Raw genomic sequence first — 11,410 nt, 5'->3', positions numbered from 1 at the left:
AAACGAATACGAATTTCTGAAAACGAAATTTCGGACGATATTCGTTAGCGGCAGTCTGTACGAATTTTCGTTTGTTGGACGAATTACGTTGCAGCAAAGTGACATTTAAAAAAAAAGTCACTTTGCTGCAACAAAACGAAAACAAAAATCCGTACAGAATACTGCTAACGAATTTCGTCCGAATCCCGAAACGAATTGACTTTCGGACCCAAATCCCGAAAAACAAAATAATGCAAAATCCGAATTGAAACAAATGTTTTGTCGGTGCACATGTCTAGTTTTCGGGGTCCAGAAATGAGCTCTAGTTGTAGTGAATGAGGTAGATACGGTTACAGATCACATTTTAGCAAAAGCCAAAACTTTTATTTTTTATTTTAGATGAATACAAGTAATGAAAAATCTCCCCCCCCCCCCCCAATTCTCTTTAGGCCCAATTCACACCTAGGCGTATTGTAATATGCGCGGCTGTCGCGCGACCGTCGCGCGTTTTTGTACGGCGATTCGCGGTAAAAAAGTTGCGTGACCGTCGCGCGATTCCGAAGGCTACTTGGCTGTATCCCAATGGAAAGCGCCCTACAAAACGGCCCAAAGTAGTCCCGGGACCTTTTTAGGCGTGGGCCGTTTTGTAGGGCGTTAGGGACGGGCGGAAATACGGCAAGGTGGGAACGAGGGCATTGACTACAATGCAATTTATATTTTTGACCGTTTTGTAGAGCGTTCGTCGAGCGTAGAACGCCCTACAAAACGGTCAGGTGTGAACGAGGCCTTATTGTATTTTGCCATCTGTGTCTGGGTATACTGTATCTCCCTTCACTTTCTGTCCTATAGACACAAGAGAAAGTAAAAGGAAATATCTATACTGTGAGGAAAATCCCCTCTTTGTTGTCACTGGAACAGGTGTCCTCGCAGTAGGATTTCCCCTCTATTCCTGTCTTGGTGACAACTTACATCAGAACTCCAAACATAAGATAAAAATGAACAGCCTGTTAAAAGATGAAATAACAAAGCCAACTTTTGCTGCAGCGCTTGCCTTAAATCCAGAGATTTACCCGCTAGATGTCCTCAGGCTGATGGCCAGCATCATTCAGTCCACTTCCTCAGAACCAAAGTCATCCTGGACCCAACGCCAGCCTGTGATCGGACAGTGAAGGGAGAAGCGGCACAGTGATGAGCTCATTTCTCTGTCACTTTGCTCTCTCTTCTTAGCAGTATGATTTTTGTCAGCGTGCCAGAGGCTGTTCCCTGTTAAAAGGGTACTTGCAAGTAGGAGCGGCTTTGCCCATTCGGAGCAACTGTCATTTATTAAAGAGACACTGTCACTTTTTCCTCATACACGGCAGCTATCTTTTTTTAAAGAGACCCTGTCACATTGCCCATTGAGAGCAACTGTCTTATTTAAAGAGACACTTTCACTTTTTTCCCATACAGAGCAACCATCTTTTTAAAAAAGAGACACTGTCCCTTTTTTCCCATACAGAGCGACTGTCTTTTTTAAAAAGAGACACTGTCACTTTTTTCCCATACAGAGCGACTGTCTTTTTTTTTAAAGAGACACTGTCACTTTTTTCTCATACAGAGCAACTGTCTTTTTTTTAAAGAGACACTGTCACATTGCCCATTGAGAGCAACTGTATTTGTTAAAGAGACCCTGTAACTTTTCCCATTCAAAACAACTGTCTCATTTAAAGAGACCCTGTCACTTTTTTTCCTCATACAGAGCAACTGTTTTTTTTTAAAGAGACCCGGTCACTTTTTCCTCATACAGGGCAATTGTCTTTTTTGAAAAGAGACCCTGTCACATTGCCCATTCAGAGCAACTGTCAAGAAAGCCATTGATAACCATGTCAATGCTAAAAAGGCAATCATTGGTTTGGTAGAAGAAAAAAAAAGAAAAGCCACGTCACACAGCAAAAGGGAATTTTAAAACTTTTATTAGCTAATGTTACCAAGCGCAGGGCGAAATTATGGAATTATGGTTTTTGCCAAGTCCCCACAGACTGAACAAACCATTATGTGTATATTCTTCACATTATAAAAAGAGTTCTCAGACCATCGATGTTACTGGTTTTCCAATTGTTTGGCACATGATCATATGAGACCTCACGTGTTCTTTAGCTGAAAGTCTGTAATTATTCTTTTACAAGGAATTCCCCAAAATCACTTTTTTTTCTGGTTAATTGATTCCATACCCGTGGGGTTTTTTTTTGTTTCTCTGGTATCTGTTTCACCTTGTGGTCTGCAGCAGACCGTGGTATACGAAATGAATCATCCTAAAATAGGAAGGTGATGTCACGTCTTGCTTGTTTCACGGGGCAGCTTGGTTGCCATCTAAATATTGAACGTGTGGGCGAGCTTGGTGAGCTTTTACCGCTTTGGCTGGAGATGGCGGTGATGATGTCATCCAGAAATAGAACATCCTTCATCGCTGCCCGGCAGCTGGGGGTCTGGGCTTCTAGGGGCAAAAACCTGCACCATTATCCTACATCCAGTCACTGGAAATGAAAGTGTTTAAACATCAGCCTCATTTACACTTCAGCGCAGTGGCGTCACTAGGGGGTGCGGCCTGCACCCGGGTGACACCATTGGAGTTTGGTGTCACCCCCTCTGAAAAGCCGGGCACTCGGTCAGGGACAGAGAGCACGACAGTTGCAAGAGAGAGATACCTTATTGCGCTGGGTGAACGTCTACTCCTCTCTATCTCACCCAAAAAGTCGCTCCTGGACCCAGTGTCGTCACAAGGGGGGGTGCAGCCCGCACCCGGGTGGCACCATTGGAGGGTTGACACCAAAATAACTGACAGTCATTTTGGTGTCACCCCCTCTGAAATGTTGGACATTTCAGAGGTGGTTGTCTCGGTCATGGACTGCAGGTATCATCAACATGGCCATCATCGTGCACGCGCGTGGTAACGTCACGCACATGCGCGATGATGTTACGGCGTGGTGTCACCCGGTACCCGCTCTAAAATCTAACCCATTCAGCCCCCCCCCTTTTATTTTTTTAGTTAATACCTTTTGGAGTGTTTTACATCCACCCATGTCTGTTGCCCAGGTCCCTTGCTCTCCCCATTTTCGGGTTCACGGACTGGTCCTTGCCTGTGCCCGCTGATATCATCACCTGCAGACTATCTTTTGGATACTGAGAGAACCCTGACGAAGGGCAGCCAAGGAAAAAGGACCCCACCCCCTGCGCATGGAAGAGAGAAGTCTCAGGACTCTTCATGTGACTCCACATTTAGGTTATTAAAAGGTTATTAATTTTTTTTACTAGGGCTGTGGAAATGAAAGATTAATTTCTCGATTAATCGTTAAACTTTGTGATCGATTAATGCAGCAGGGGATTGGCCAAGTCCAACTTTTTGTGTCAAACATTAAGATTAAGATTAACATTAAGATTTGCATATGACTTGCTTATACACCGATCAGCCATAACATTATGACCACTCCCCTAATATTGAGCAGTGCCCCCTTTTGCCACCAAAACAGCCCTGACCCGTCAAGCCATGGACTCCACTAGACCTCTGAAGGTATGCTGTGGTACCATCAGTAGCAGATCCATTAAGTCCTGTGAGTTGTGAGGTGAGGCCTCCATGGATCAGACATGTTTTTCCAGAACATTCCACAGATGCTCCATTGGATTGAGATCTGGAGAATTTGGAGGCTAAGTCAACACCTCCAACTCATTGTTGTGTTCCCCAAACCATTCTTGGACCATTGTTGTAGTGTGGCAGAGCACATTATCCTGCTGAAAGAGGCCACTGCCATCAGGGAATAACGTCTCCATGAAGTGGTGTACTTGGTCATGAACAATGTTTAGGTCGGTGGTCTGTGTCAAAGTAACATCCACATGAATAGCAGGACCCAAAGTTTCCCAGCAGAACATTGCCCAAAGCATCACACTGCCTCCGCCGGTGTTCTATCAAAGTTTGTGACTGCGTTAGAATGTGTGATCGGTGACGTGGTCACACATTTTAATGCAATCCCGCCCAGTTTTTCGGCGGTATAATGTGTGACCAGTCACATGGTCACACATTTTAACGCAATCCCACCCAGTTTTTCGGCGGTGGAATATGTGGCCGGCAAAAGGAGAAGAATTCCAACGCTTTGTTAGCTGTTCCAGGGCAGATCGGCATCGCAGATCGTATGTGCAGGAGAACCGATCTGCCCTGGAAGCTGATTGGTCCTGAAATGTCACTTCTATCCGACTTTGTGACTGCGATCTCACATTCCACAGATAGAAGTGACATTTCAGGACCGATCAGCTGTTCCAGGGTGGATCGGTTCTATGGCACATACGATCGGCGATGCCGATCTGCCTTGGAACAGCTCACAAAGCGTTGGAATTCTTCTCCTTTTGCCGGCCACATATTCCACCGCCGAAAAAGTGGGCGGGATTGCGTTAAAATGTGTGACCAGTCACACATTGCAACCCAGTCATAATCTTTGATAGAACACTGGCTTGCCAGTGGCCATAATGTGGCTGATGATAACATTGGTGTGATGATTTTCAGTGAAGGTAAAGTATTGTTTCCATTGTGCGCTCCGTTTGGATTGGCCCGGCCGAGTTCACATTTACTGTTACAGCTTACTGCTTCTAAACTAAGACGTAACGTTCAATTTCGATCTTCGATTTTTTTTTTTTTCCACTTTAAATGAAAGGCTTTATTAGGAAGGACGCCCACTTCTCTGCTCTCAGGTAGAACATGTAAAATGACTTTATGTCAATGAACATTCCTCGGTCTCTCGGACAAAGCCAGTGTGCGTCAGCAATGATTTGAAATCCCATGCAGCGCTTTCTGTGAATTACATTAAAAGGAAACGATCTAATTTTGGGACTTGGGAATGAGCGCTATATTGTAATATGAAATAAAAGCCGGTTTTATTAAAGAGAAAAGTGTCTACTGATTATAGGTTCTCGCGCCGGCTAGTTCCGTGACTGTGTTCCGCAATTGTCCTATTATGACAAGAGTTTGGGAAATGTCAGGCTTTGCAAAACTGCAGATAAGCCATCTTGTACATTAACAGACGTGTTTAATCTTCCATTGGTTGCTCTTACTTTCTGTCCTACATTTGCTGTTCTTATATCCACATAATTGTTCTGAGTGACTCAGAAAGTTTCCTGGTTTAGTTCTCAAGTGTTTGACACATATCAGCCCCTGCTATAGCTTCTCACATGACCTTCTGCAAAATTACAGAACGTATTGAAGTTATTGGATCAGCATGACAGGAAGGAAGCTATCATCATCTGAAGGAGTCCGCTGATAACCTATTTCTTCCAGTACAGGATTCGTTTACCGTGTATGTTATCCCAAAATGTCACTTTTCATATATGTGTTTGTTTTTCCATGTAGTTCTCTTTTCATGTCTTTCATGGCTGCCAAATACCTGGTGATCCTGCCGGTTGCCAGATCCCGCTTTTGCAATCTAGCCATGCTACGCACGGAAGCAGATCTATGATAGCGTGGTCAGGTTGCATACTAGAACATGGCGTGCCTGTGTCTCCTGTAGTCAGTATCAGGGACGTGTGATCAGGGGAGGCAGGTGAGGCAAAGTCTCACCTAGTATTATGGAGGAATAGTCTTCAAGTTTGAAGATGACAGCTTTTTCTCCATTCAAATCGGCTTGTTACAGGTTACACAGCAGGGAAATCCTCCCCACTGTGTAACCTGTCATGGACAGAGCGCTGCTTGTTAATTACAGGTGGCGTTGCATCCGGCTTTTGATAGCTAAGTTAGGTTACAGAGCAGCGGGCTTCCCCATTGCTTGTTTAAGCCAACTTGGTGAGACAAGAGCTGTCACAGCCTCTACTCTGTGTTAGAGGCTTGAGCTCTGTGGGTGGTTTGGACCAATGGCAAAGCGCCATTGGTCCAAGCTGTCCAATAAAAAAAAAAAACCACTGAAGACATCGATCTCAATACCTCACCAGTGATGAGCAAGTAAGGGACAGGGAGGCTCCTCCCTCCCTCCTTCACACGAGGGTGGCAACCAGGTTAAGGGGTGGGGCTTTGGTGGGATGGGGTGGAGCTTTGATTGGATGGGGCAGAGCTTCGGTGGGCTGGGGTGGGGCGGGGGGGAATGCCTCACCCAGCACGGAAAGTACCGCACGTCACTGGTTAGTATGGCCACCATGTGCCCCCCCCAGCTATAGGAGTGCCACATACACACAGATGGGGAATGTGCTTCACCGCTGTGTATGATGCAATACATTGCCTGTCCGCTTGCTCTAGGGACACATTCCCACCCGTCCACCTGAATGGAATGGAGGCTGCGTGGTCACATGACTGCCAAATAAAAAATAGCTGTAAGGTACCAACTGTTTCTTTTTCTGATAGTAAAAGCCATTGTGCTTCACACTTTGCTGTCCTATGGCTGGGTTTAAGAGTCCTCTGTTCACACATACTTTCAATGACTTGCCCTTACAATGTGCGCGCCAATAAATAATGCAAAGCTGCAAAAGCTGAACTCCATTTCGGGGCATGTAAAATTATGAAAGGAGTACAATACCTACAGACAATGCTAATGATTGTATCGGGAAATATACCCCGAGAGGAAGCTGCGGTAACAAAGGTATCACAGACAATGATGTTACAAGCCCATTGTCTACACCATCGTCTGGAGGCAGCAGTCATTCATAGACTGGAAGGCGATGTCATCTCTCGTTACCTTTTTTTTTTTTTAAGATAAGAATGAGAAAGTCTCGAGAAAGAATCATTCTCATAGCCGGAGCTCGGGAAACATTTTCCGATAGATAAAATCTCACGTACCATATAACTATACCACCTTGGCAGCCCACCGCGTCTTCTCTGACATTTCAAAGGAGGAAGTGGCTTTTAACAGACAAAAATACTTTTTTTTGTGTCATTTGTAGAAAAGCTCGCGGCTGAAACCGAGATCTCACACAGCAGATTAATATTTCAGACAAAACCAGTGTTTAGCAAGGAACATCTCGCATGCTGTTAGTTATTCTTTAAAAGAACACTTCATTTAAGCATGAAAAATGTCATTGATTGGCTCTTGTTTTCATCTGGGGTTTCATCTTTTTCAGCTGTCCCACTTACAAAATCCCTATAGACTCTGGCATCCTCAATACTAATTAGCTCTGAATGTGAGCTTGCAAAAAAATGAAAGTCTAGGGGTCTATTTATAAGCAATTCACAGAACCATTGGCCCTGTGAATTTGTGCGAACATTCGTTCTGTGTGGAGGGAGGCAAAAATCAATGATCTTGGTATATTTTCTTTTCCGGTCGAATGTACTGTCATGTAATGCTACGTTATTGCCACTAGATGGAGATGAAGAGCATAGGTAATAAGTATTGGATAGTTGTAGTGTGATACAAAGGCATTTTAGACAATCGTGCATGTGGACATCCCTCCAAATGATTGAGTTTAGGTATTAGGTATTTAGTTGAAGGGTACTATCAATGCTACAGCATACAAAGACAATTTAGACAACAGTTTGGGGAAGGTCCTTTTCTTTTTACATGGCTGCGCCCCTGTGCACAAAGACAGCTCCAAACACTGTGGCGTTATAAATGAAAGAATCAGCAAAAGGAACTAGCTTATATGTAACAGTATTTTTTTCGTTTTGGAGAGAATGGGGAAAGATTTGAGCCTTTGTTAGGTTTTTATTCCTGCCTGTGTCCACACATAGGAGACTTCCATCTTCCTAACACTGTAGTTGTACTTATACCGCCTCACCAAGGCACCTCTATATAGTGCGGTCCTAACCGCGTCATTGGTGATCACCTGTGCAGCACCATGGCAACTAGGGATGCACCAATACCGATACTAGTCGACCGCACTATATAGAGGTGCCCTGGTGAGGCTGTGCGGCTTTCACATGTTCTGCAGAAGACGTGTATCTAAACCTCTGTTTTTAACCTTAGCGCTGTTTTTTTTTTTGCATGCTGGCTTGTGAGTGGGCTTGGAAAACGTTTTGCTGTTGTACTGTATAAAGCCCTTCCATGTGCACCTTGCTGAAAAGCTGGTGACTAACTGATGAGTGCGTTTGCCATTTGTTTTGCAAGTCAAATCTAATTCCTGGGGACTTGACAACTCGATGCAGAACAACGTTCGGCTATTCACTAGGGAAGGACTTCGACTCAGCCTATCCAACATCTTAATTCACATAGGGGCCGAACGGCAATGAGTGAATAGCCGAATGCCGCTCGGTTTTCTGTTCAATACCTCCGTGGTACCGAGCAGAAAAGGCAAATCAGTGGGGGGAAAGGTTAAAAAATATTTTAAAAATGTAAATAAATAGTTACATTGAAAAAGAAAAAAATAATTTTAAAAAATAATTGGGCGGAGCTAGCAGTGACAGTTGTTGTTATTGTTTAATAACAGTTCAGTGTCCCCAGGTCATTTGGGGACGCTGAGCAGTCATTACAACTGGGCGGAGCCAGCCTTGAGCTCACGGCTGGCTCCGCCCATCTGTCATTTGCGGGGCAAAAGGTCGGCTTTCAGTTTTCGTTTTTTTCCTGACATCAGGGCTGTCGGCCACTGTCAGTCAGAAGAAAAAAAACGGCATAGGAACTAATAACTAGATTGCTATTGGCTATTCAAATTTGCAATAACCAATAGCAGACTAGCTATTGCTCCCACCCACTGCTGCTGTCCCCCCACCTCCTCTGCCCTGCGGAGAGGAGGGGGGGAGTTGACAGAGGGCACCTCCCTGAAATGAGAAGGGCACCTCCCTGATATCACTTATTTCAGGTTGGGATCTCTGAGACACACACACACATACATACACACACAGACACACACACATATACACACACACACACACACATATTCACACATACGCACATATACACACACACATACCCCGTGCCAGTCATTTACCCTTATAAGTACACATACAGGTTAAACAAGTGTTTAAACTAACATTGTCCTTAAGGCAGCTGGTGTGACATAACTATACGTATTAGCCACGTGAACACGGCTAATACGTCGCAGCCAAGCTGCCAACTACAACCTGGAGGGTAAAATTAAAAGGAAATGTCAAAATGCAATAATAGTATGTAAATTAAAATGCTTTTTATCCCCGTGTGTGTGAGGTGTTTATCTGAATGTGCTGTTTGGCTGATAAAATACTGTAAGCCTTGGCTTGTAGCAATAAAAGGGACGTCCACTTCAGGCAATGCCCTCCTACTAGACGTGCATGGCAACATAGCAGCCACTATTATAGGGTATCTCTGGTCAAAAACTAAAACTAAATCTGTATTTCTATATTGAATTTCCATCAGTTTTATCCCTCTCCTAATAACCATATCCACCTAGAAGTTTCTAAACTTACTTATTGAAGATGCCCATAGTATGGACTTCCTCAATGCACTGACACAATTTCAATCAGCCCTGTGAATATGAACTTCCTGATGTCACCATTCTCACAGAGCCTGCCTTCTGAACTACAACTCAACATCTGAACAATGTAACATTATCATTGCTTGCTGGAGGCAATGCATGATGGGATATGTATTATTTAGAAATGGAGATTGCATCACATCAAGTAGCAGGGAAAGAGATACAAAGTACACTGGGAGTCCAGGAAGTTGGTGGAAGTGATGGACAGATGGACGGGAACACTCACTATATAAAAGGGATTTTTCAAGTAAGCTTTGATTGTATTATCAGAAACAACTCTAGTATGTATTCCTATTACAATGCTGATGTTATTACAGGAGAGGATATGCTGGGACTTTACAACTCCTTTAAGAGGAACTCCTTGCAGTAAAAAACTTAACCCTTGCAATGGGGCTACCCTCGAAAATAACAGACATACTCACCGGAACCTTGGCTGCTTGACCAGTCCCTGCAGCCTCCCCTCCCTCCCTTCCGGTGATGGAATGTCCCTCATTGGCCTCACTTCCAATACACTGTATTGGATGTGATTAGTCCCTGGTTCTTAGACCACCGGAGTGAAGGGGGAGAGAGGCTGCAGGGACCAGTCTAGCAGCTGAGGTTCGGGTGAGTATGTCTTTGTTATTTTAGACCCTAGAGGAAAATGAGCACTTAACCCTTGAAGTGATTAGAGCTGCTCTAAAGCTCACCGTACAGGTTACTTTAAATTTTCCAAAACTATGTAGTTTGAGAACATAAATAAACTATCCAATCAATCTGTATCTAGTCAGGCAGGCCTTGCACCACATAGTTGTTGGTGGATCTAAAGGAGGTTGTAAGGTCAGATTGTAATGTGTATGATGAGCTTTAAAGGATTAGCAGTCGGGATGCACCGATATATCGGCCACCGAAACATATCGGCTGAAAACGGCACTTTTGGCATAATGCTGAAAGAGCCATTTTCTGGCCGATACATCGGTGCATCCATCCTTTCTCTCCTCCCCGCTGCTCTGTGTCCCAGCGGGGAGGACAGAAACTGTCACAGGCGGCCGAGCGCTGCGGGAGGAGAGCAATGTGAGCGGCCGGCGTCTCTCCTCCCCACACCGCTCAGCCTCCTGCCACAGATCAAGAGAGCGGCAGTGTGGGCGGAGACAGCCAGTTTTGTCATAGGATTCTGAGCTCCTCCCGCTACGCTCACTCAGCCTCCTGTGACAGCTGTCAGGATGGAGAGCGGTACAAGCACTCGGTGGTCAGTGATCGCTGAGTGTTTTTACATAATTGAGGACATAGTATGGTTTCTATATCCTCCATTATGAATGAATGAGAAGTGATCTACATCCCCTCCTGTTAATTTATGATTGTGGATATAGTAACCATACTCTGTCCTCATGTTATGAATGAACAGGAACACTCAGTATAGAGGATTCTTGTTTATTCTCATTTATAACAGGGGCTGCAGAAATAGAGCAGTCTCCTTTTCTTTTTTAAAATGGAAATATCAGGGGGTCTGGTTAGACCCCTAATATTTCTCCAAAGCACCTTAAAGTACAGTAAAAAATTATTACAAAATTAATAAATAAATAAAAATTTATATTGAAAATGTAAAAGTTTATAAAAAAATTAATACAAATAAAATATTAAAATCATTTGAAAAAGTTATAATAAAAAACACTTTTGGTTTTGGTTTCGACCTGACATTTTTTAAAATTTCGGTTTTGAAATTTTCATTTCGGTGCATCTCTAATTAGCAGCTTTCATTAGTGTAGCTCACACAACTTACTATTACGTATTGTGACGTTGGGGAGGTTAGCACAAATGGCGAGCGCTTAAGGACCAGTCATGAAGCCGTTTTCACAGAACAAAGGACAGTCTTTTATTAATTCCAAAGGCAGAAAAAGGAAATCCAACATAAATAACTTGCTGTAGCATATGACAGTTACGGGCTCACCAATCCTTGAGTTGTCCCAAACACTCACGGTGTCCCAGTCTTTTAATAAGTCTCTCTTGCAGCACTGCTGCTCCGGCCCCAATCTTCAGGGCCACTGTCTGGTTCCTCCAGACAACCGCA

This window comes from Nanorana parkeri, unplaced genomic scaffold, assembly GCF_000935625.1.
Source record: "Nanorana parkeri isolate BGI_ZX_2015 unplaced genomic scaffold, ASM93562v1 scaffold43, whole genome shotgun sequence".
Taxonomy (NCBI): Eukaryota; Metazoa; Chordata; class Amphibia; order Anura; family Dicroglossidae; genus Nanorana; species Nanorana parkeri.
This window is presented reverse-complemented; position numbering follows the sequence as displayed.